Raw genomic sequence first — 26,120 nt, 5'->3', positions numbered from 1 at the left:
AGAAGAAAAATCAAGGATATGGCTTAGTACAGAGAATCTTAAATAAATGGAAGGGTGGAAGTGAGAATGTGGATGAGGTGAGAAATGCCTTATATTAAGCAAGCAAACCACATCACATTGCTTCTGTTACACCTCTGCTTTCAAAGCAGAAAAAGAGCCCAAGGAAAAATGCGAAGCCAGGTTTACGAAGTTACCTCTCTGGAGCAATTCATTGAGCGCTGATAGGAAAAGATGGACATTTTTTAAGTGATAGAAAGTGATGTAGTTGTCCAGGTGGTAACCCTAATTAACAATTAGAAACTAGTATCAGATAGGACAAAGTGGGACATAGGTCTGTGTTTGGTTGATTGAAACAAAGCCCAATCTTTATCCATCAGGAAAATGTCTCCAGGTAACTTCAGTAACAGTCGGGTGTACTGAGTTAACTCAGAGTTCATAGTCTTTTATCCACTTAATTTAGTTAGATCCTGGTCTGACGAAATGTGGTATTCAGTTTTGTACGATTTAGGCTGGTGCCATTTATTGTAAACAGAAAATTTCCTTTTCCATTCTCATAGTATGACAGAGAACTGGCCATGACATTAATGAGAGGTAAATAACTTTCACTGATGAAATGCTTCCGTAACAGTTGTCAATTGATACAAGCAAACAATTTCTACTTCTATGTCTTCGTGATATTTCTCCAGATTGTATGATTTACATTTATTTATATTTATCTCTAGTTAATTAATTTATATTTGTATTTATATTTATTTCTAGCTAATTAATCATTCAATAATTTTTTTACTCAACACTTGGGAAAACATGGTGATAAAAACCATTAGTGGGCGGCGCCTGTGGCTCAAGGAGTAGGGCACCGGTCCCATATGCCGGAGGTGGCGGGTTCAAACCCAGGCCCAGCCAAAAATCACAAATAAATAAATAAATAAATAAATAAATAAATAAAAATCAGTAGAACTCACCTTACCTATTCTCATTTTTACTTTCTAATTTTATTAACTTAATTTAGTCTACCCTTCTTTCATTCAACAAAAAGGAGGGAGGACCTCATCTAATCAAATTCTTGATTTTATTTTATTGTCATTTTGTGTATATATATATATATAAAGACTCGATTCCCAACTCGGATTTGAATCTCAGCTCCACTTTCTTTTTCTACATGCTTAGGAAAATGACTTAACGTTTCTGTACTTCAGTTTTTCTGACATGTAAAGAGGAATAATACAGTATTCAGTGACCTCCAGGGTTGCCGTGAAAAGCCAATAAGGGAATTCAGGTGAGGCTCTTATAGAACTATTGTTTCAAAGTAAATTATATAATCAATAATTACCTATTACTGCTATTGCTTTCTTGTTATTAAAAGTCAGAAAACCTCGCCGGGCTTTGTGGCAGGCGCCTGTAGTTCCAGCTACTCGGGAGGCTGAGGCAAGAGAATCGCTTAAGCCCAGGAGTTGGAGGTTGCTGTGAGCCGTGTGACGCCACGGCACTCTACCAAGGGGCATAAAGTGAAACTCTGTCTCTACAAAAAAAAAAAAAAAATTTAAAAAAAGTCAGAAAACCTCACAAAAAATATAGCCTAATTGTAGACAGAGAAGTACACTAGCTATTTTATTTTATTAATTGATTTTTTTTTTGAGACAAATTCTCACTCTGTCACCGTGGGTAGAGTGCTATGGTGTCATAGCTCACAGCAGCCTCAAACTCTTGGGTCAAGAAATCATCTTGCCTCAGTCTTCTGAGTAGCTGGTACAACAGGCAGCACCATAATGCCTAGCTAGTGTTTTCTCTCTCTCTCTCTTTTTTTTTTTTTTTTCTATTTTCAGTAGAGAAGAGTGTTGTTCAGCTGAGGCTGTTGCTCCTGAGCTCAGGCAATCCACCTGCCTTGCCCCCGCGAGCATGCTGGGATTAAACGCATGAGCCACGGCACCAGCCTACACTGGCAATTTTAATATAACATGAAGTTTCCTATGAGAGCAATAAAAAAACAAAAAGTGAATATACGTGTGTTCTCATCATTCATTTCTTCTGTGGATCTCCACCCTGAGGAAGTTCAAGAGAGATACACATTTGCTATAGGATGTAATCCATCACTTTTAGAACTGAGAGTTTGTGCAGTTATACACTTTCCCCTGCTAGCCACGTAACATAACTTACCATCCCTTTCCCCTCCTCAAATTCTTTATTGATAACTCTGTTCACTCACTGTAGAGTTCTGTGAGTATTATTCAATACGATGCAAATACAGTGCGAATCAATTAAAAAGAGAAAGTGCACGTCTTGCAAGAATCATGTTTTGATTATGACTGTGAAATTATGTTTGCAGACAATTCCAGTCACACCCCAAGCCACTGACAATGGGGACAAGGTGCACACTTAACAACTGCAGAGGGAAATGATTAAAAATACACCTTAGACGTATCTGAGTCATGGCACCAATAAAAATAAACAAAAAAAAAAAAAAGAGAGAGAGAGAGAAATATATGCGTTAGGTGCTCCCAAGCAAGAGAATGTTTGAGAAATCATGATTTAAAGTGGATCTCTTGGAAAATTGGTGCAAACCTTGTATATTTTATTAAAAAAATGACAGATCTTTTGTAAAACTCAAATTGTTATAGAGGATATAAGTTCATCCTGTTATAAAATCTCAGAAAAATTCCATGCAAAACACTGATATATTAAAATGTATTTAAGGATCCAAATACAATTGTCTAAAAGCCTAAGACCTGTTAAAATATAGAAGGACACAGTTACGTTTTAATTTCTTAGTTTTATTGAAATGTAAACTCCCCACTAGCCCTCCCATGCTAACGCATCTCCATGGCTGCCATTCCCGTTTCCTGTGAAATTTTGATTTCCATTTTAAAGGATTTACGGTAATTATCTTTTTCTTTGATCAGGAAAGATCAAAGGTAGGAGGTATGGCCTCCTACCTGTGCCACACTAGATATGACAGACAGAACGAACAGGATCCTTTAGGGAACTTGACTCATCTCGGGAGGGCCAGATGTAGCTTCCCAGAGAATTTAGATGCTCTCCAAAGGGAGCTTGACCTTTACTGTGAACGTGAGGGAAGCCGTGCAGATCCTCAAGCGTGGCTGGTAAGTCCACAATCAGACCTGTCCTGCAGAGCGTACTTTGGAGACGCTGCAGGTGCCTGCCTTCAAGCTGACTTCCAGCCCCCGCAGTAAACGGTGTCACGGGCAATCACCTTATCTGGTTTCACCACATCCCTGGCTTCCTGCTTGGAATCCTGTAAGCCGTGCCTTTGGAGCCTCCCACACCCCATGGTCCTCATACACTCATAAACCTGTAGGCTCTGGAGACTGAACACTTGGGCTAGTGCTGCTCCAGAGAGGCTCAGAACCAGTACACAGATGCTCCCTTTATCTACCTTCCAGCCAGGTAATCCTGAGTTCACAGATGCTCCTGGGGTGGGACCAGCTGGATAGCTCAGCATTTTTTTGACTTTTCTTCCTTCTGCTTTTCTTTTCATCTTAAAGCACATCACCAAGTCAACTTCCTGCATCCCAGACCTTTTCTCCAGGTAAGCTCTGAAGGGGACATGTGGTAAGGGAGAGGAGCCATCTAACAGAATTCTAACAGAGGAGAGAGAAGGTGGGCAGGGATTCTCAGGATTCAGAGACGTGGTGAAATCTTAAAGGACCGTCACGGAGTAGCTGCTATAAAAAGATGGAGTGGACTTTGGCAGGTGTTCATGAAGACCCTCCTGATTAGATCTAAATGAACAAGGAGGAATATAAAGCTTCCGTAGGTCACATCTACAGGATGACACCATGGAAAATAAAAAGGGATGGTTTGGGAAATTCCCATCAGTTTATTCACATATGTTAATTTTGGGGTTGCTGTATGATATCTAGGTAAAAACATCTGGAAGGCATTAGTGGTTTAGACTCAACTGAGGCCAATTGGAATGATCTATTTAGGAGACGTTGGCAAACCCAGTCCCTGGACCCACCTGTGCAGATGAAATCTTTTACAACTCACCTCGACTAAGAAGAGAGCAGAGTCAAAGATTAAAATCTGGGAGAGAAGGAGAGGAACTAAATAATAAAACAGATGGAAAATTCTAAGTAATAATTAGATCCTGCTGCACTAAGATTAAGCTGGGTGTCACCAAGATAAGAAGAGTTTCCAGAACAGGGCGGCGTCTGTGGGTCAAGGGGTAAGTCATCGGCCCCATATACTGAAGGTGGTGGGTTCAAATCCAGCCCCAGCCAAAAACTGCAAAACAAAAAACCAAAACAACAACAACAACAAAAAAAAACAGCCGAGCATTGTGGCGGGCACCTGTAGTCCCAGCTACTTGGGAGGCTGAGGCAAGAGAATCGATTAAGCCCAGGAGTTGGAGGTTGTGAGTGGTGTCAGCTATGACACCACCTAGCTTTGAACTATGACACCATAGTGCTCTACCCAGGTTGACATAGTGAGACTCTGTCTCAAAAAAAAAAAAAAAAGGAAAAGGAAAAAAGAAAAAAGGAAAAAGAAGAGTTTCTAGAACTAAAGTAAAAATATTTACGACATAAATGAGTCAAGAAAACTAAGAAATCTGGATTCACCTCGCAAATGATGCCAAGAAAGCCAACAGACAAAAACAGTTGTATTTTTGTGAGCAAATAATACTCTAGTATTTTTGATAACATAGTTACAATGAAGTTTTTCAGCAGCACTGACTGATGAAATACTTTGATGGTAGTCGTGAGACACAGAACAGCTATCCCCATCTTATTGACACAGTGGATTAGATGACAATTTTAAATTGCACATTGACTTTGTCACACCCTGTAGAGTTGGATTTTTTTGTTTTTGCTTTTGGTGGGGCTTAGATGACCTTTGGGAATACAAGTAAATTATACCATTATAATCCTCAGAAAGCTACAGAATAATAATCATAATTATAATCACCAGTACAAAGAATCTAGAATGTCATGTCTGATTTCCATCTGTGATGTACTAGAGCAAGTATTTTAATTAATCCTGAAACAATACAATGGTAAAAAACAAACAAAGAAAAAGACCACCTGTGCTACTAGACAGCAGTTGTTCTCTAAGAAATTAACCATTAAAAAGCAGCTGTGGCTCAATGGATTAGGGCACTGGCCCCATATGCCAGAGGTGGCAGGTTCAGACCCAGCCCCAGCCAAAAAAAAAAAAAAAAGCAGCCTTTATAAATGGTTATGCAATTTCATTTTAATCTCTGTAACTCCTTGGGCATATTATTTCAAGTATAAGTACTAACATGGGGAAATAATTACAGAGCTATAGAAGAAGAGTAAATATTTCACAGGTTTTTTATCATAATAATTGCCATTTAAAATAATGTTTCTTTAATATCAAAAATATGTTGAAACTTGGTTGACAATGCTGCCACTTTGTATGCAATATTTGATGCTAGTGTCAATAAGACTAATCGTTAAAACTCATTTTGTGGTTTTATATCCTTAAGCTTTGTGGTTGGAATATATTTATCAATCACAAAAATAAATTATTTTTGAAAAAATTCAGAGTTTCAAAATTGAAATAAGTCATGAGCTATGTCCCCACATAGAAAAAATGCATCATTAAATACTCAAGTTTTTGTCACTTATGTTTTATTAAGAGATTCTACTTATTTAAAAATATAGCTTAATGGTTATTTCTAACATGTCCTAATGAGTCTCAAATTTATTCTATATACTCAATAATATTGAACTGTTATTATTTAATGTTTTAGATTTTATGCATTTAAAGACTCTGGTTTTTATTTAACATGAACTTTTCAATGATCTCATTAAATGAATATGAATCAGTTTTGAAAATTCAAAGAGTAAAGCTTGCTTCCGTCTTAGAAAGCGAATGAGTCTTACCCATTTCTATATATTTGGAAATCAGCCGATAAGAGTTGGCCCTCCATTGACAAGGATTCCATAGTAGATTCAACCATGGGTTGAAAATGTTCAGGGAAGTCCAAGTCTGGGTGCAGTGGCTCACACTTGCAGTCTACCACCATGGGAAGCAGAGGCAAAAGGATTGCTTGAGGTCAGGAGTTTGAGACCAGCCTGGACAACATAGCAAGACCCCTCTCTACAAATAAACAAAAAAAAAAAAAAAAGGAAGAAAGGGAAGGGAGGAAGGGAAGGGAAGGGAGGAGAATGGAAGGGAATGGATAAAGAAGGAAGGAAGGAAGGAAGGAAGGAAAAGGAAAAGGAAGGAAGAAAAGAAAATTAGCAGGACATGGTAACATGCACCTGTAGTCCCAGCTAATCATGAGGCTGAGGGAGGAAAATCACTTGAGCCCAGAAGTTTGAGGTTGCAGTACACTATGATGACACAACTACACTTTAGCCTGGGCAACAGGGAAAAACCATGTCTCAAAAAAAAAAAAAATCCTGAAAAATGAACATTAGTATTGAACATGTACAGACTTACTTTTTTCCTGTCATTTTCTCCCTAAACAATACAGTACAAGAACTATTTATATAACATCTACATTGTATTAGATACTGTAAGCAATCCATAGATTAAATTTAAAGTGTCTGGGGGGTATAAACAGATTACATGCAAATACTGAGACATTCTGTATATAAAACTTGAGCAGCATAGATTTTGGTATCTGTGGGGAGTCCTGGAACCAATCACCCAAGGATACCAAGTAATTACTACATATGAAAAACAAATCCTCTGAATCAAGTGAAATCGAATTGCGTAAGAGGGCTGAGTAAGCATCAGGACTGAATAGTTCGTGAAAACTACGTCATGTAACTTGTTCTGAACATATTTTCCAAACCTTCTAGTTGATGCTGACTCTGTGGAAAATTTCCAGTATGCTAGAAGTGTGAGAAAGCTATTACTTGAAACCAGTGTCTGAATTGAAGCCTCCCACCAGGACTTAGTGATCGGAAGATATGGGGAGCTAGGTGAAGACTAAGTCTTTCCTCGTTTTCAAAATTATGAATAGAATGTAACAATACTGATCTTCCATATATTTTAAGAATTGAAAAAGACAACGTATGTGAAGCCTGAGCCTGTGTTAGTATTACTATGTACATGATTTCTCATGTTTTAATTATATTGATCTTGAATCAGTTACAGAGGCAAGTAATTATTTTCTGAAGGATAATTCTGTCTTTCAATTGATGTCCATTCCCAGTTTATTTTTCTGTGACTCACCATGCTTAATGCAGTAGCTTCCTGAGTTTCTCCAAATACGTATCTACTATAATCTCCCGATCAGAATTTCATTAGTGTCCACCTCGCATCTTGGGAATAAATTCCAGACTTCTTAGAAGGATATCAGTCTGCCACTTGCAATGTAAACTCTTCCTGAATTTGTATTTCTACTTAAATCTTCTGCTGGTCTTCCTATCTATCTATCTATCTATTTTCAACCTCATTACTTCCAACCACTTATATTTACTTAAATACTTACTTTTCACATTTCTACCCTTTGCAACTTTGTATACAATATTTTTTGCCTTCTTTTCCTAATAGGATACATAATGTTTCAAAAACTATTCTCATGCCTTCAAGCTGATTAAGGTCCCTTATTCTAGGTCCCACTGACTTTATGTGAAATTATCTTCCACTGTATTTCTAATAAGTGGGCATAAGGTTTGTAATTGGCTGATTCCCCAAACAGACTGGGGAAAACTTTAGAGCCAGGAGTAGACTATCTCAAGGCCTGTCACCGTGCCTGACACTTAGCCAGAGTGCAGTATGTTTTGTATTCATTCCCGATACTCATTCGCCCCAGCGTTATTGAGTTATAAGGAAAAAGCTTTCACCACTGGGCAGCTTTCCGAGAGCCACAAAATTGTTATTTTTTTACTCGATGCCGTTGGATGTTAACGTTTAATTCACTGATGGTTCTGTGATAAAGCTGTTTTATAAAAAAATGAAGCTGACGCAGGAGCTGGGTTCTCTCACCCCAGGTGAACACCCCAGACTCTTCCTGACGCCCTCCACAAAGTTCTGCCACCTGGGTCCATCCTTTTCTCAATGTCTCCATTACCACTTCGTTTAACAGCACACTTCAGAAGCTGCAGATATTTTCAGAGTTTACACTTCTTTTAGATTTTCACAGTTGAGACTGCTGCAATCTGTAATATTCTTCAGCTCTTTCTCTCTCTTTTTTTTTTGCCTGAAGTGTGATAAAATGACTACATAGTGGCCCATGTGCTGAATTCTTCTTGTGAGCAGATATGGAAAATCATAGGCAGAAACAGGCAAAACATTTATTCCCTCATTAAATTTCCAAATTTCTGAATCAAGACATTTTAAACATAACACTTATGAATCTGTTCTATTGGTAAATCCAAAAGATGAAGGTTGCAAATCTGGCCGAAAAGCTGAAGAAAACAAAGTCGCAAAATCAAACAGCACATGTATTCCTCAAGGGTTTTCCTGAAAAAACATCAGGAACATATAACTTCATCTGTTAAAATACAAAAGTTAATATAGTATTTATATTTCAACAAATGACTTAAATGATTAATAAGATTAATTTACATTTTCAGAAATCTTATCTATTTTTTAAATCTTTATCTCTTGCTTTATTTTATATGAGAAAAAGTAGGGTAAAGACCGTGTTTTAAAAACTTGTTTTATAGGCTGCGCCTGTGGCTCAGAGGGGTAGGGCGCTGGCCCCATATGCCGGAGGTGGCGGGTTCAAACCCAGCCCCAGCCAAAAACCGCAAAAAGAAAAATAATAATAATGTAGAATTTTATTTTTACTCCATATATAAAAAAATAATAATTTCTACTTTTTATTAGGAAACTAAGTCATGGCTGAAAGTCTACTTCTTCTTGCGGTGCATCTTACAAGGGTATATGTGAATCTTAGTAAATGTGAAATGTAAAGGTCTTAGCAAAATAACGAAGAGAATGCCACGAAAGCTATGTTAACTAGTGTGATGAACATGTGTCAAACGGTCTATGAACCAAGTGTATGGTGCCCCATGATCATACTAATGTACGCAGCTGTGATTTAATAATAAATAAATAAATAAATAAAAATGCTTTATCCATTCCTTACTTTTTCTGAAAGTTAATAGGAATATCTATCTTTTAAGCACTAAAATTACTTCTAATTTTAATATACTAATAAAAACATGAATGTTCTGTGAAAATAATGAACAGATTTTAAAAATATGCATGTCCTTCTACACTAGTTGGAATTTGAAAACTGGGCAAAAAACAATGAACTAAAAATAATGTAAGGATAGGGCGGTGCCTGTAGCTCAATGGGGTAGGGCGCTGGCCCCATATACCAGGGTGGTAGGTTCAAGCCCAGCCCGGGCCAAAACTGCAAAAAATATAAATAATAATAATAATGTAAGGATAAAAGGCAATCCATGAATTAAGATATAGTTTAATCTGCTTTACATAGATACTTGTGAATTCACTTTACTTGTCTAAATCCTCTCTATTTAGATGATAGAATGTATTAACATATACTGTTTTTGCTTTATACCATCAGATCAATTGATTCTAGCTATAATGTTCCTGATAAAATCATAATAGTGCCAACACGCAGTGTTTGAAAAGCTTGAGCAAAATATCACCTGATTCCCTTAGACTAAAATATTTATTCACTTTTATTTCTTATAATTTGTTATAGAATTGAAATTAGCACCTCCTGCCTTCAAACTAAAATGGTAGCTTAGTACAGTTTATTAATCCTTTTAACAAATGTGAACTTCGTATCTGTTGTGTGTCTGCTGCACAGGAAAAAAAAAAACAGTTGGATAGAAAACCAGACACAGTGACGCCTTTGGCTCAGTGAGGAGGGTGCTGGCCCCATAGTTAGAGGGTGGTGGGTTTGAACCTGGCCCCGGCCAAACTGCAACCAAAAAAAAAAAAAAAAAGAAAACCAGACACAGCATCTGCTCTCATAGAACTTAAAATTTAGTTAAAAAACCTAATTTTAAAAAATATAACACAGATCAACATATAACTGCAACTTTTATAGCCGTTATGAAGTGTAGACTTGGTGCAGAGCCATTCGAGCCGGGGCATCTGACTTATGGAGAGAAGCCAGTGTTCTCCTCCAGGGAGACAGAAGATCAGGCGAAGATCTGAAGGATGGTTAGTAGAGTCATGACAATGCTATAAAGCAACATGAAAGAAAAAGCATTTGGTAAGAAACAGAACTTGATATGAAGAAAAACATTAAAAATCAAATTAATGAGCAAAAATATCTTCCAGACTAAATACTAATTATGATAAAAAATGATCTGAATGTTATAAAATATGTACAGAGACACAAGTCAAAACCAACTATACAGATTTCAATTCCAATTAGGTTTTTTCAAATGAAAGTATAGTTATTGCTTATATAAGATAATTTTTTAAAACTTTTGAATTCAATTTAATATGATTAAATTATTATTTCTCTCCCATTTAAATATACATTTTCATTGAACAAGAGTTACCTATTTTTCTTCTTGCAGAAATATAGGTATAGCATATGGTATCCGTTGACCATATTAAACATTTAATTTTGTCCTCAAATGATTTCTTTTCCCAGATCTTTTTACACAGGACAGTAAAATGATTAGTAATTACCCTCTTATCACAGACGTTTAGAACTTTCTCCACTTAAATCTTTTATCTTCTAGGTCGGCAGATGCCATTTGATTGTTTGGTTATCCGCTAATATTAGTCATAAATAAACAAATTTGACTAGGAAAGAATTCACTGTGTTTGGTATTTCTTTCCAATACTAATTGAGAATGATACACAGTATCATAGAAGTTTCCACAGCTAAGCGGGCCAACTGGGCAGGTGGCTGAGTTAGAAACTATTTTAAAAATGATACTTCTAGGGTGTAGAATAGTAATTATGTCACTATGTAACTACAAGCACTTTAATAATTGCAGAAAATCTTTTAAATTACAGTTTGATTGCATACTTGTATCACTGAAATAGCCATTTTTAATAAAATTGTTATGCAATGTTTAATTTTTTATTTCATTTTCTTAAATTTTTTGAGCGTCAATAAAATAATTACACAATATCGATAATTATCACAGTGCTAAAGAAAAGGCTACCATGCTTGGTTCACAATAAGTATTCGGATCTAAAACATTGATAATTTGTCCCTTGGATATATGTGTAAAGTAAATTTAGAGTGTTCATATATAGTTAACAGCATTGCATTGGTTTGTTTTTATGATAAGAATAACAAAAAATTCAATCACCAAACATTTGCACATCAAATGTATGTTTTTCCAGTGCACATTGTGTTTACTCATTTTAGGTAGATGAAATAATTCTAATATCAATGTTCTCCCTTATTGCATCCTATTTTGTGCATATCCAACTTGAAATATGATTCAAGTTGTTTTGAAGTTCAAGTTATTTTATTCATTCAACAGATTTTGATTTAATGCCTGTACTGGGCCCTCTTCTGTGCTTAGGCTGACTCCTTTCATGAAATCTCCTGTTTTCTATGTACACAGCTTTTTCTAAACTTGACTATATTGCAGCAGAGCAGAGAGATTGGTAAGTAAACATAAATTCTAAATCTGTCTTTCCCACATATACAGTTACCACATTTATCTAGTATACGCTATAAGCAATGAATTATAGGAGAAACTTAAAAACATGTACATAGTTGAATTTATATTACTGTGCCTAAAAACTGATGATTGTAATATATTCAACTCAATTATGAAGACTTCCTGAAATTGTATGTGAATATAATAGTACTTAAGCTTGTTGGGATTACAATGCATTCATCCCTATTTTTAATGACATATACAGTTATATATATCCAACATAAAATAAAAGAAAATATTCTCTGAGTACAACAAAATGTGCATCAATATACCGTGTATATTCTTTCATTTTTTTATCACCTATTTGATTTTGATGAAAATTAACTTACAGGATAGAGTTTAGAACTTAAAAACTCCACCGATTTTTTATAACGCTAGTCTAATTTTGAAATAGTTCTGAAATTCTAACAAAAGAAAGCACTTTTTGAAAACGATAAATTATTTTAAAAAAGAGATCTTTAAAGATTTTACTTGCTGCATAGAAAATACAAGAAATTAAATGTTGAAGCAATAAAGACGCAAGAGTAAATTAATACATGGCAAGATAAATGAACTTCTAAAAAATAGGTAAAATATTTAACTACCAAAAGTAAAAGTTGTTCAAAACTAACACTCTTCTTGATATTTGTACAGAAATATGGGGTTTCTAAAACTGTACTAGCAGACATTTATATTAAGCAAATATTTTAAGAGATTAACAAACAAAAATATCAAAAGACATTTGAATGTGGAAAAATCTTAGGCCAATATTTTGCCAGGGTTGAGGGGATAAAGTTTACGTGGAGAATTCTATGCACATATGGACATAGGTGTGTGAAGATTGTGTAAGTTAATATATCCAGGGCCATATACCACCTGCAAATACAAGCTTCCTGAATCCTTGTGACAAGTCCGTGAAATCATTATTGTTATCAATAACATTTACCTAGTGGGAAACTCAAGTAACTAACAGGGACATCATCCGTGTGACTGCCTGTGCCCAGGTAGAGGTGATATGATAGTCTGCACAGCTGGGCACATGACCTACCCAGTCTGCTGTGCAGGGTGGGCATTGATAAATCACCCCAAAGCATATTGTACTGGCCTGGCGCTGGCCCAAGGGATTCTCAGTAGGGCTGGCAGGGGTGCGATCTATGAAGGCCAAGTGGAGGTAACAGGACCTGGATACAACATGGAAAGCATGGACGGCCCAGTAGGTGCTGTTCCATGCTTTTCGGATGCAGGCCTGGTCATAACTACCACCAGCAATAAAGTTTGGGGGCCCTGAAGGGAGCTGTGGATGGAAGCTTTTCAATTCCTCACAATGCCAAACAGTTCCTTAGTTATGGTTCTGAAAGCAGGAATTCAATGCTGAAATACGAGGGAAGCAAATGGGCCATAATTCTGCAGATCCTACGTGCTTTGAATGGAAGGTGAAGACGCTTACGAGAAACAGTTCTCTCCGAAAATAAGGAACAATGTGACTCCAGCATGATGGAGGAGCTGGGTGAGAAAGCTCAGGCTGCTATGCAGGACGGTCCACTTACAAGAAGAAGCTGAAGAGTGAAGTTCAAAAGAAAAGATGAAACTGCCCCCAAAATGTCCCTTGCCCAGAAGAAAGATGGTGTAGCTCCAAAGAAGGCAAGCTTCCTCAGAGCTCAGGAGCCAGCTGCTGAAAGCCAACCCAAACACCAATTTTATATGAGGGTTTTTCAGATAAAAGCAATTAAAAGGTATTGATTAAGCAAAAAATAATAATAATAAATAAAAGAAAATCTACATTTCTGAAATAAGTATACTTATCCAAGTCCATACTGCTAAAAAAAATAGTATAAATGATATCCTAATACTTTTGCTGTAGTTTATTATAAAAACTTTTTTTCATGTCTATTCCATGACAGGGTCCAACCTGTAGAAATATTTTTGTAGTTAGAGTCGCATGGTGTGTGTGGGGGGGGAGGAGGTTTCCTAGGCATTTGAACAACTTTTTTTTTCGGATAGTCAATACTGCATCTTGCCTGGAAAGATTATGTGACTGTTGATAGCAAAAGAATTCTCAACTCCATAATTATTCTCTTTGCTATTTTTCTATAGCCCCTCTCTGTTTGTGTGTGTGTGTGTGTGTGTGTGTGTGTGTGTGTGTGTGTATTTTTGAGACAGTTTCACTCTGTCATCCTGGGTAGTGTCTGCCGTGGCATCACAGCTCACAGCAACCTCAAATTCTTGGGCTCAAGTGATCCTCCTGCCTCTGCCTGCAGAGTAGCCAGGACTACAGGCGCCCCCCCACCATGCCTGGCTGGTTTTTCTATTTTTAGTAAAGACAGGGGGCCTTACTCTTACTCAGACTGATCTGGAACTCCTGAGCTCAGGTCATGGACCCACCTTGGCCTCCCAGAGTGCTATGATTGTAGGCGTGAGCCGGCCGCCCCTCTCTGTTATAAAAAATATGTCCAAATACTATAAATAGCAGGTTCATCTTATTTTTGCACATTAATTTTCCTTTATATTATACCGTGTTAAGTTTTTACAGTAGTATTTATAAGCTTCATTATGAACGAGACATCTTTTCATTACATCATCTTGGTTTGTTGATTTTGGAAATTTCTGGAATTTAACTGAAGACCAAAATAATTGAAATAGAGTTATAGACCATGGGGAATAGGTTTTAATTCAATGTGTTAATATTTGGTGAGCTGTGCTCGTGTTTATGAAGGATCCTTATGTTGTAAATTTGAGTCTTGTTCACAGTTTTTGTTAGTCCCCGGCAGCATCTTGAATAGATTGTCACTGAAGAACAAGACGTGTGTCATCAAAGTGCTTCTTTGCTGTCCCTTCCACGGATCACCTAAACTGAACCAGGTACCCTCATGCTATACAAACTGAAACCAGCACAATGTTTATTTCCATGACATCATCAAATAAATAAAAAGCAGGAATCAATAGAAAAAAAGTGTCCTCTGTAAGAACTCAGGACTCCCAAGTAGTAACACCAGCAAGGAAATGTAGCTTCCACAGTGATGTTTACTGTGCATGTATATATGATTCGAGCTACACCTGCTAAAGCAAAGGATTTGCCTATTGTCTTGTTTCGGTTTTTTAGGAAAGGCTTCTTTTTCTTGGATTTTCTATTTAATCTATCTGAGGTATAGTATAATAGAAAATGAAAGAAAACTTAAATGCCTAGCCATATTGAATTATCTGAGTATTGTTTTCTTTCTGTTCTAAAAAAAAAAAAAAAAAACATTTTGAAGCTCAAATTGCATAGCATCTACAAAAGTGCTTTCTTCATTGTACTATTTGGTGCTTATATGCTATTAAGCTGTGTTTAGTTGCTAAATAAATTTCAAGTTTTAAATTTTCAAATACAAATCCACTAGACTAACTTAGAACGAATTCTGAAGACTTTAAAGATTTTATTGTTACTTACAGAGAATGTTCTCTGAGGGGAGGAACAGTGAGCTCATGGATCTGACTTCTTCAAAAAGTTTCTCTCTCGCTGCTGCCTAATGAATACTGTTAGCACCACCCTGGTCAAAGGGCAAGACTTTCTGTCCATTCTTACCCTAGCATGGAGGGAAATTATAGAGGAATGAATGAACATTCCTTTTTAACATTATATATCTGAACTCTACTTAAAGGTTCATTATAAGAAAAGTAAAGCAATTCCTGAGATTGGTGTAAATCAGCAAGTTTGGTTCTCAGTGTTTAGTAACTCATGTGGTTTGGTCACTGGGAATTTCTCCCTCCTGGCTTCAGGTCCCTTTGAATGAGAGGCACGGTGTTCTGACACCCCTCAGTAATTACTGCCATAGCCACTGCACAAACTCAAGTCTTGGAAACAGGCAGGAATAGAGAAAGGAGACATCCTTTTCCCCCTACAACAGCCCCACCTGCATGGTGCCAGCCTCTTCTCTCTGCAGGAGCCTGTGTGCACGGCAGCCCCAGGCTTCACTTGAACCTGAACTTCAACTCGGCCTCCCTGATGCTCAGCTCTGACCTTGTACATGCAGAACCCCCTAAAATGACTTTTTTGAACTTCATCCAAAACTGTGCAGTCTGGATCATTTTCCCCAGACTATTCATAAACTTTAAATGAATTAGAATGAGTAGTTAAAAAGTAAAAGAGCTCAAATAATAAGACATTTAAATTATTTTTTGAAGTTGAATTGGTAGCAGTCTCCCAACTCTCCTTCAACAACTTAAAATGAAGACAAAACAGCCATGTTATCCTAGCTGAACATTTTATTCACACCACTCAGACCTGTAAAATATGTCTAATTGACAAGGGACAGAAATGTAAGATTCACACCTACACGACATAATGAAACAATAATGGACTATGAGATTAAAATTAGACTTTGGTTCGAGATGTGATCCTGCTGTCCTGGGTAGTAGCTGCTACGGGGCAAAGAAGAAATTCAGGTAGGTTCTCAGAATTTTATCAGAAACTTTGACCTCCAAAATACTTAAACTGAAGAATAAATTGTTCAAGTCTTTTTTCAAAAACACCAACATGTATTCACTATTTGGATGTGCGTCCTAATCTTTTTCCATTTCGTTTGCTTTAGAGGCATCCTGCGCTCAGAGACATGTGTTGTGAAGACTGAATTCCTCCTCAGTAATTCTGAAGTCAAAAAGCTGTATTGAACTTCCCCACTTCCTTTCACTTATTTTTCTGTTATTGAGTAACTGTAACTACACCCATACTAAATATAGCACCTGTGAGAGAGACTATTCAGCGTTCTCTTGCTCATATTGACAATCTTATCAGATCTCATATTCAGCAAGGTGGCTGCACAAGCTAATTATTCTTTTTCAATTAACTAAGGCTTTGTTTTGGATTATAGGTATATCAAAGTTATTACTTGATTTGTTTAAGTGCAGCTTAAAACAAACAAAATTTATATTCTTTCTTAAATCAATAGTGTTTTATAAAACTTTTTCTATAGCTGTCAAGGGTGCAGCTGTCACTTTCAAAAGTGGTTCTTTAAAGGGTGTATATGTGGGAACATTTATAATTAAGAAGATAGACATGCTTACTTGGGGATTACTCTATTTTTTAGTAAAGGTACGTATACAAAAACAGAAGTAATGGAATGAGACTAGGGAGTGAGCCCTCACTTCTGTTCAAATGTCCTCATTTTATGTATTTTAAATATTAGTTAAAAAAACGATTCTTGCAAGAGTTTTTATACAGGTAAACAGAGAGAATGAGTTCCTCTTTGCATATTTCTGTGGACTTGGAGGAAAAAAAAATGAGAAGGGGATAGAAATATTTACTTGGCTACATTTTATTGCTTTTCTATGTTAAAGAAGTCTATTCTTTACCCTCCATTTACTAACATTTACATTTGGTCAAAAGCACCGACTTAAGGACATAAAAATACAGTTTGTCACAAGGGACTGTCTTAGAATTTTGACTTTTTTCCCCCATCAGTTTTTCCCCCTTTTCTTTTGCTGGTGTGAAACTTATCACAGAAGCTAGAAATCAATGTGGATCTCTTTTCAACTTCAAGAAGGGCTTATTTTTCTCATTGTTGTATTTCTGCATCCTTTGTGTTAAAGGGAAGTCTGAATGGCTTTAGCAATGCATGAGGGATTGTTAGAAAAAGAAATCTAAGGCGATTCATGTATTGTATTCCTATGTATTTACTCGGTGATTTTTGGAGAAACTATAGACTTAGTTTTATGGAGTGGAAAAAGTACAATGTTGACCAGTGGGATATGAGTGTAGGGTGAGAGTTACACTCGCTTTTAAAACCAAAACCTTAGTTTTAAAAAAGGGTTTCTATATGTCACAGTCAAAGAAAGGAGTGGCTTAACTTGTGCACTTTCTCTGAGATCAACAAGACTGCTATTTAATTTCACTTGAACTATGAGGTTTTCTTCCCCAACTATAACAGTTTAACTTGAAACAATAGATTTTTGAAAAATGGAAAGCACTGCAGTTCAAATGACAATGTGTTTTGCTGTGTGATAGTATTCAAGTACACCGAGAAAAGAAACCACTTTTTAAATTACGTATAGTTGGAAGAATAAATGTCTCTTCAGCGATGGCTTTGTAGAATGAAACCTTATTGAAAATAGATCTTGACTGTGAACGTGAAGTGTCTTCCAATGATTCAGGTATCCCAGACATGTCTCAGACTGGGTATAGATCGGCTTTTGATCTTAAGGGCCTTATGGAAATTTCTTCTTCAGTAGGTTCATGGTCTGGAGATCCCAAGAATAAATCCACCCACCACAGATCAGTGGTAAGAAAGGATTTATTAATAGAAAAGAATACAGAGAAAGCACCAGAGCTTCTGGCAGAGGGATAAACCCAAGTTGGAAAAATCTCCCCCTGGGTCCATTGTCTAGGGCTGTACCTATATATAGCCCAACAAATGATGGGTACAATCCCTCCAGATCCCAGGCCTAGCAAACTTACATGAAAGTGACCAGGCAGAAAACCCCATGGAGCTCTTGGAGCTGGCAGCCTGAAGGTGTCACCCCCAGCCACTGGAGCCTCCTGCAGCCCCCCTGCCGCCCCTCCAACAGGCTTCACCAACAACCCCAAGGTGGAAGCAGGAGGTCTCCCTACAGCTCCTGCCGGGCTGGCTGGGGCACCAACAGGGACTTCAATAGTTGTATTCATAGTGTGGCGCTGATCCCACAAGACCCTTTCCATTCTCTTGTTTTCATTTACTGACATTTAACATTCTAGAAACATAAACAATTTTTATTTATTTCTTTTATTTTATTTTACTTTTTTAAAAATTTTTACATATACATGTGTCTATCAGGTTTCCATTTTTTTGCCTTCACAAACTTAAAAAGGCTTAAAGTTTAATAACAATAACGATGTTTAAGATAAGGACTAAAAACAAAAACCTCGTAAAGAACGAACAAACATGAACAATTTTTAAAAACTGTTTCACGAAACCAAATAAATGATTGTTTTTCTGTTATTATAGCATCAGTCACTTAAAACAATATGCAAAATGAGGCAATTTTGAGATATTTGGAAAAATTACTCATGTCATCTCTCTTTAAATAATTTAAGAAAAAATAGGGTTTTACTTTCCCTTTAGATATGAAGAAAAAGATTTTTGAGCTTTGCCCACAAAGTGGGCTGGGGCTTCACTGTGCATGGGAAGAAAGCATACACATTTTAATGGTTCATATGAAGAATATTCTCCAATAATAATTTTAAAGGAACTCATGTTCAGCTGAATAACGGTGGCAATGAAGTGAACTCAGCCTTCCCTTGACTTTGTCAGCTCAATGGGGCGTTAATAGTATGGTCAACGGGAGCACGGCTGTATGAAATACAGGCCGTGGATTTCTTTAGTTCTGCTTCTTAAAATAGAAACTTTTGCCAGTGCATTTAGATGTAAAGTCTTTCAATGTCAAATTTTAATTTAATGAAATCAGCATTTTACGCATTCACAGCATTCAATGTTGTTGCCTCTTAGGAAGAATGTAAGAAGATAGTTCCAAATGAAACTTTAAAAGGTTGCATTTATGACTTTAACAGAAACAAATTGCTCCCTTTTCATTTTTGCATCAGGCTTTCTACAAAGTTACTTGGAGGCTGAGGCAAGATCTTTTTTTTTTTTTTTTACATATACATGAGTTTATTAGGTTTCCATTTTTTGGCCTTCACAAAATTAAAAAGGCTTAAAATTTAATAACAATAACAATGTTTAAGATAAAGACTAGAAACAAAACCCTCATAAAGAATGAATGAACACAAATACATTCAGAACAGGAATCAGACAATTGCTACATCGAAATACCAAGCAATAATAATAATAATGCAAAGAAGGTAATACTCACATTGTCAAATAAGAATATGTCTAGGCAAGAGGATCTCTTCAGGCCAAGAATTTGAGGTTGATATGAGCTATGAGGATGCCACGCACTTTACCCAGGGCGATGGAGTGAGACTCTGTCTCAAAAACAACAACAAAACATTAAAATAAATAAAGAGGCCAGACATGGTGGCTCACACCTGTAATCCCAGCACTCTGAGAGGCCAAGGTGGGTGATCTCTTGAGCTCAAGTGGTCAAGACCAGCCTGTGCAAGAATAAGACCCATCTCTACTAAAAATAGAACAATTAGCCAAGCTTGGTGGTGAGCACTTGTAGTCCCAGCTACTAGGGAGGCTGAGGCAAGAGGATCACTTGAGTCCAGGAGTCTGAGGTTGCTGTGAGCTGTGATGCCACAGCACTCTACCCAGGACTATAGAGTTAGACAATAAATAAATGAATAGAATTTACTTTTCTTCAATTCTGTAATAATACATCATAAAGAAACATTAAACAGTAAAAACAAAAGACACAATAAAAGCCTTTCTTGATAATAGAATCCTCTAAATGTCTACATTAGACAGCACTAATCATTCCTACTAAAAATAATTTGCTTTAGTATAAAATTTAAATTTCATCTTGGCGAATGTTAAATTTTTATATTAATGAAAAAGGAGATTCAGTGAAGCATTTAAGTGTTTCATCTATAAATGCACAGTGAATACTAACGGCCAATTATCCACTTGATTTTCAATGTACAGATTCCAGATCCACGTGTCCAAAATGAAACTTGCAATCCTGCTTCTCTCCTTGATCATCCTGAGATGATCACATTTAGAACCAACTATGCTGCTATTTATTCAATCTTTTAAACCACAAATTCAGAACATCGGACATTTCTTTCTCCTCCTATCCCATCCCATGGGCTGGTGAATCCTATTAATTTTGCTACTTTATCCTCTCTCAGTAATAACTCCCACCTCGTTACCAATGCTTTAGACTGGTTCTCATCATCTCCCGTGTGAATTACAGCAAACTCCTCTCTGAGCCCTGTGTCCAAGGGCCATATATTCTATTCTCCATCTTCAACCAAGATAGCCCAAGAGATTGTTTTAAAACACAAACATAACTATATTATTCCTGTTTTCTTTCGTGTTTTTGTTGTTCTTTGTTTCAGCTTCTCAATGACTGTCATAATTGAAAGAGAAAAATCTGAGTTTCTTAGAATATCAAAAGATACACTCCAAAATTTCTCTTTGCCCTAATTTGCCCTTGTTGAACAAATACGGTCCACATTTCACTAATCAAGACTAAAACTCTGCAGGTCTTTTAACTGTCTAATCTATTTCTAATTGGCCTGTGCTTTTCAGCAGCTTGAAATACTCTTTCTTCCTTACCTGCTCTTAATCTCAATCTGCTCCCACATGGAAAAATCCTACTACTTTATTACAATCCATATAAAACATCTCTTCTTTGAATGCATAATTTACACATTCAACTTTGATGACTTGCTGATTTGTGTCAATGATCTGTTTTAGAAATAAGAAAAATTGCATTTCTCACCTTATCTGCCCATAATTGACTTACATCACTCTCTCCAGGCCATGACTGTGTGCCCTTGAGAGCAAAGAGTATTCCATATTTATCTCTATACCCTTCGCACTTTCCAGTGTCTCACACACACTGTGACTCAATAAATGTTTTAGAAGGTAATAGGTATAAAATGAATCAAAAAAGGTGGACTTATCTAAAACTCTACTATTTACACAAAATTCTGTGAGGCTGTGAATTGTACCCAGAAAGTATATAAGCTTTGAGTAGATAGTATCTAAGTCTACAGTCTAGTCAATACAACTAATAGCTCTAACCAGAGAAAGCTTAGGTTGTAAACGGAGCATTATGAAAGGGTTGACATCATACCTCATGCTTGTATCAGACAAAATTGATACTAAGAATTGTTTTTATTTCTTTTTTGTTTGGACTTTAGAAGACTCAAATTCGGGTGGTGCCTGTGGCTCAGGGAGTAGGGCACCAGTCCCATATACCAAGGGTGGCAGGTTCAAACCTGACCCTGGCCAAACTGCAACAAAAAAAATTAATTAATTAATAGAAGACTCAAATTCTTTTTGATTCTACTTTTAGTGAAGGTTTAATAATATACATGGTCCTCAAAAGAATCATGGATTAAAAAGCTCTGCACAGCTAAGAGCACAACAACTAAAGCCAACAGCCTTCAGAATGGGAGCAGATGTGTGCATGCCATGACGCCAACGGAGGACTGTAACTAGAGTCTACAGAGAACTCAAGTTAACCAACAAGGAAAGAGCAAACACTCCCATTTATAAGAGGGGAAGAGACTCGAACAGAAACTTCTCTGAGAAAGACAGATGAATGACAAATAAACACATGAAAAAATGCTCATTGTCCTTGATCATCAGAGAAACGCAAATCAAAACCACTCTGAGGTCTTACCTAACCCCAGTGAGAGTGGTCCACATCCCCAAATCCCAAAGCTGCGGTTGTTGGCGTGGCTGTGGAGAGAAGGAAACACTTTTGCACTACTGGAGGGATGGCGAACTAATACAGCCTCTTTGGAAAAAAGTATGAAGAATTATCAAAGAACTAAACGTCAACCTTCCATTTGACCCTACCATCTCATTACCAGAAGAAAAAAAAATAATTTTACCACATGGACATTTGCACCAGCATGTCTATTGCAGCTCAATTCACAGACGTGGAATCAAACCAAGTGCCCATCAACCCATGAATGGGATTAATAATCTGTGGTATGTGTGTACCATCAGCCATAAAAAAGACGGAAACTTTACAACTTTTATATTAACCTGGATGGAACGGAAGCACGTTCTTCTTAGTAAGGTAACCCAAGAATGGAAAAGCAAATATCCAATGTACTCAATACCATTACCAAACAAATATATAAACAGCTACATGCCTGAACAAAAGAAAAACTTAAGTGTATTCTGGTGAGGAGGAGAGGGACGAGGGAGAGAGGGAAGGGAAGGAGGAAGGTAATTGGTAAGTTCTCACCTAATGTGACAGATGTGAGCACACCCCCTGGGTGAAGGACTCCACTACACTTGAACTTTGCCTTAAAAACAACAGCAATGTAACCTAAACCTTTGTACCCTCATATCACTCTGAAATTAAAAAAAAAAAAAATCATGGCTTCACAGAGTCAGTATTAAAAAATAAAATAGCCCCTCTTTCCCATGGACGATTGATTTAGTCCACAATTCTCAGTAGATGCCCAAACCACCCATAATACTGACTCACGGACGTGCCACTATCCTGTAACCCGTATGTTCTCACCTAGATAAGGTTTAACTTATAAACTGGGCACAGTAAGAGATTAGCAACAACAGTAATTAAGACGGACCATGAAGTCAAATAAGGGTTCCTTGAACACAAGCACTGTGGTATGTAGCAGCCCGTATAGCCTATGGCTGGGAGGAAAGAGAGTTATAGAAATACCTGTCTAGCTCAGTAATGGAACACCGTGGTGGAAAGGGCGTGGGGAGGGATTCAGCTCTCCTAACAAGCATGAGAGCTGGCGAGATGAGAGCAGTGGTGAATCGGCAGTCTCTACACCTGTGCTGTTGAGAGGCCCGAGATCAGCCTTATGTGAGGCTGGAGGAGCAGGCAGTCGGGAGCATGCGCATTCTATCACTGACCCGCTTACTCTGACTCTGACTCCTCTCCTGCCTGCAGAACACCAGCATGGCGTCTCTCTGCTGAAGATTACCAAGCTCTGCTAAAGACTAAGATCTATCTATTCTAAGAAGACTGCTTTACTCTCTCTAAGACACTCTCCAGCTAAAGTAGATAGCCCTCAGGCACCTAAGAGAAATGGTTCCTGAGCAAGGTAGCTTAGCAGTCTGCGTCTGGAACCTTGTTAAGCCGGCTGGACACCTGGCCAGTCCCCGGCCCTGGCAAGCAGTGGGCTGTACAGGGGTCCTCTGTCCATGGATCTGATCACCAAGACAAGCTAAGAAGTGACTGAAGGGCGGCTAGTTTAGACAGCGGGGATCCACATCCACAGGACAAAGGGAAAATTCACGCCCCAGGCGCGAGGAGGTAGATGGCAAGCGATTTCATCCATCTACTCTGAATGGAGTGCCATTTAAGACTTACAAATTATTTCTGGAATTTTCTCTTTAATATTTTTGGACTGCAGTTGATTACAGATTAAAGTGCAATGCGGAAAAGGGGGAACCACTGTACTTCAAACAGAAGCTAAGTCCTGAATTATCACTTAAAAGCAATGACCTTTATATGAGGTTCAGCTATAATTTTTTCTGTTTATCTGACTGTTGTTTAATTTCTGTTTATGTTCCCTCCATGAATTGGACGGAACTTATGAATCACCAGAACTGGCTGATGGAAACTGGCCAGAAAGATGAGACATTGTAATAAAAATGAATTTGCATTAAAATAAAATTGCAGAAGGTGGGAGGATCAGCACAACTTTCTGTGGTGCTGCGCATTTCATATAAATAGAAATCCTCTTAAAAAGATATTTTGGAAAAGACTGGTTCCTTCCAAGTCGCACATGCTATATTAATGGAAAATGTGATGTTCTAACTATGTGATGTTCTAACTAAAAAAGTCCTCCAAAAGACATTCAAGCATTACTTTTATTTTAGAAGTTGAACTTTATTTTTTTCCCTTAAATTTTTATTTATTTATTTATTTATTTGGATTGAACCCACTTTATTTTTATTTTATTTTTTTATTAAATCATAGCTGTATACATTGATATGATCATGGGGCATCATACACTCGCTTCATAGACCATTTGACACATTTTCATCACAATGGTTAACATAGCCTTCCTGGCATTATCTCAGTTACTGTGCCAAAACATTTACATTCTACATTTACCAAGTTTCGCAAATACGCCTGTAAGATGCACCACAGGTGTGATCCCACCGATCCCCCTCCCTCTACCCTCCACCCCCTCCCTCCCCTCCCTTTCCCACTTCCCTCTATTGTTAAGTTGTAACTGGGTTATAGCTTTCATGTGAGAGCCCCAAATTAGTTTCATAGTAGGGCTGAGTACATTGGGTACTTTTTCTTCCATTCTTGAGATACTTTACTAAGAAGAATATGTTCCAGCTCCATGAACTTTATTTTTTTGCACAGAGTATTTGTACATCATATGAGTTTTTTCTGTGTATATCTAAATTATCTTTTGCTTGAATATACCTTAGTAAAATGAGTAGTCCTTATAATAAACAAAAAAATTAAATTTTGAGTATTTCAAAAGTGAAATTAGCTCAATAGAATGTGAATAATAACCCTCAAACTGCAAGTTTTCAAAACTATGTTATACTGTCTTAATCATTACTGGGAAAGACATTTATTAATAACTACCAGGTGTAAAATATGTATGAAGAATGTGTGTTTTTACATATATAATGAAATCATAAAAGAGCTCTCAGCATCGAGACCATAATGTTTGGAATGAAAAATAAATATAAATAAAAAGTTAGCAATAATAAACATATCAAATAATATTTTAAAAATTGAAGACGTGTATTCTAGATATTTGAAAAGGGGCCTGTAGGCAACAAAAGATATGGGCAAATATTGAAGATACCCTTAATACTGGAAGACCAGAGCCATAGAAGCTGCTCAGATAAAGAAGCAAATTCAGAGACAACTTTACTGGTAAATAAGACCAAGTCACAGGCTTGTGGGGTAATGGACAGTGACTTTGAAAAGACAGCAAATTGACTGGTTTATAAAAAATGCTACTGTGATACTAGAATGGCTTTTCTGCCTAAAATAGAAATAAACTCTATCTTACTGGAAGAAGATTCTCTGAGAACCTGCTGAAACAGTTTCCTGTGGTTCCCACATTTGTGGTCCATCATAATTATTAGCATGCAGAAAAAAGGCACATCAACATCTTTTGGAAATTATAAGCATGCACTTCACACTGCTCCTGAGATGAAGGATACATCTATAGTTTTTCCTATGACGGAATGTTCAGCTATTGATCAAAATCTTAAAGTGACATTATGACTTTATAAATAGCAGCAAACTTTTGTGCTTAATAAGCTTAAAATTATTAAGGGACATGCTTAATAAATTGTACAACACTTTCATTCAGGTATAACGGCACACAGTAAAATTCAACCAATTTTAGGTTTACAGTTTGATGCATTGCAACAAATGTACCAATCCATGTAACCCCCAGTGTAATTAAGATAAAGATCATGTTCATCTCCTAAGAATGTTTCCTCTTGGTCCCTCAGAAACAGCTCTGACCCGACAGACCACAGCCCAATACTTCTATTTGTGTGACATTACGCTAATTTTTCTGTTACAGAATTTTACAAAGAATCATAAAATATTTTCTACTTTTATCTGGTTTCTTGTATGCAACCAAATGTTTGTGATTTGGCCATATTTTGTGTATTAGTACTTTATGCCTTTTGAATGCTGAGTGCGATTTCATTGTATGGATATACATTTATTCCAAATTCCGTCATCTGTTGAGAGATGCTAGCTGTATTTCCAGTTCGGGGCTATTAAGCTTCTATTACCATTGACATTGCACTGTTTATATAGGCATTTATCTTTCACTTGCTGTGGATAAATATCTACAAGTGTAATTGTTTCTTTAGCTAAATAAGTGAAGGTCTGCCAAACTACTTTCTAAAATAGTACTTGAGACATTTACTATTTTTACAGCAATGTATAAGAGCTCCGGTTCCACTGTTTCCTTCCAACATTTAGTAATGTCACTCTTTTCAATTTTAC

The sequence above is a fragment of the Nycticebus coucang genome, chromosome 10, assembly GCF_027406575.1.
Source record: "Nycticebus coucang isolate mNycCou1 chromosome 10, mNycCou1.pri, whole genome shotgun sequence".
NCBI lineage: Eukaryota > Metazoa > Chordata > Mammalia > Primates > Lorisidae > Nycticebus > Nycticebus coucang.
The sequence above is the reverse complement of the archived record's forward strand: the minus strand, read 5'-3'. Positions refer to the sequence as shown.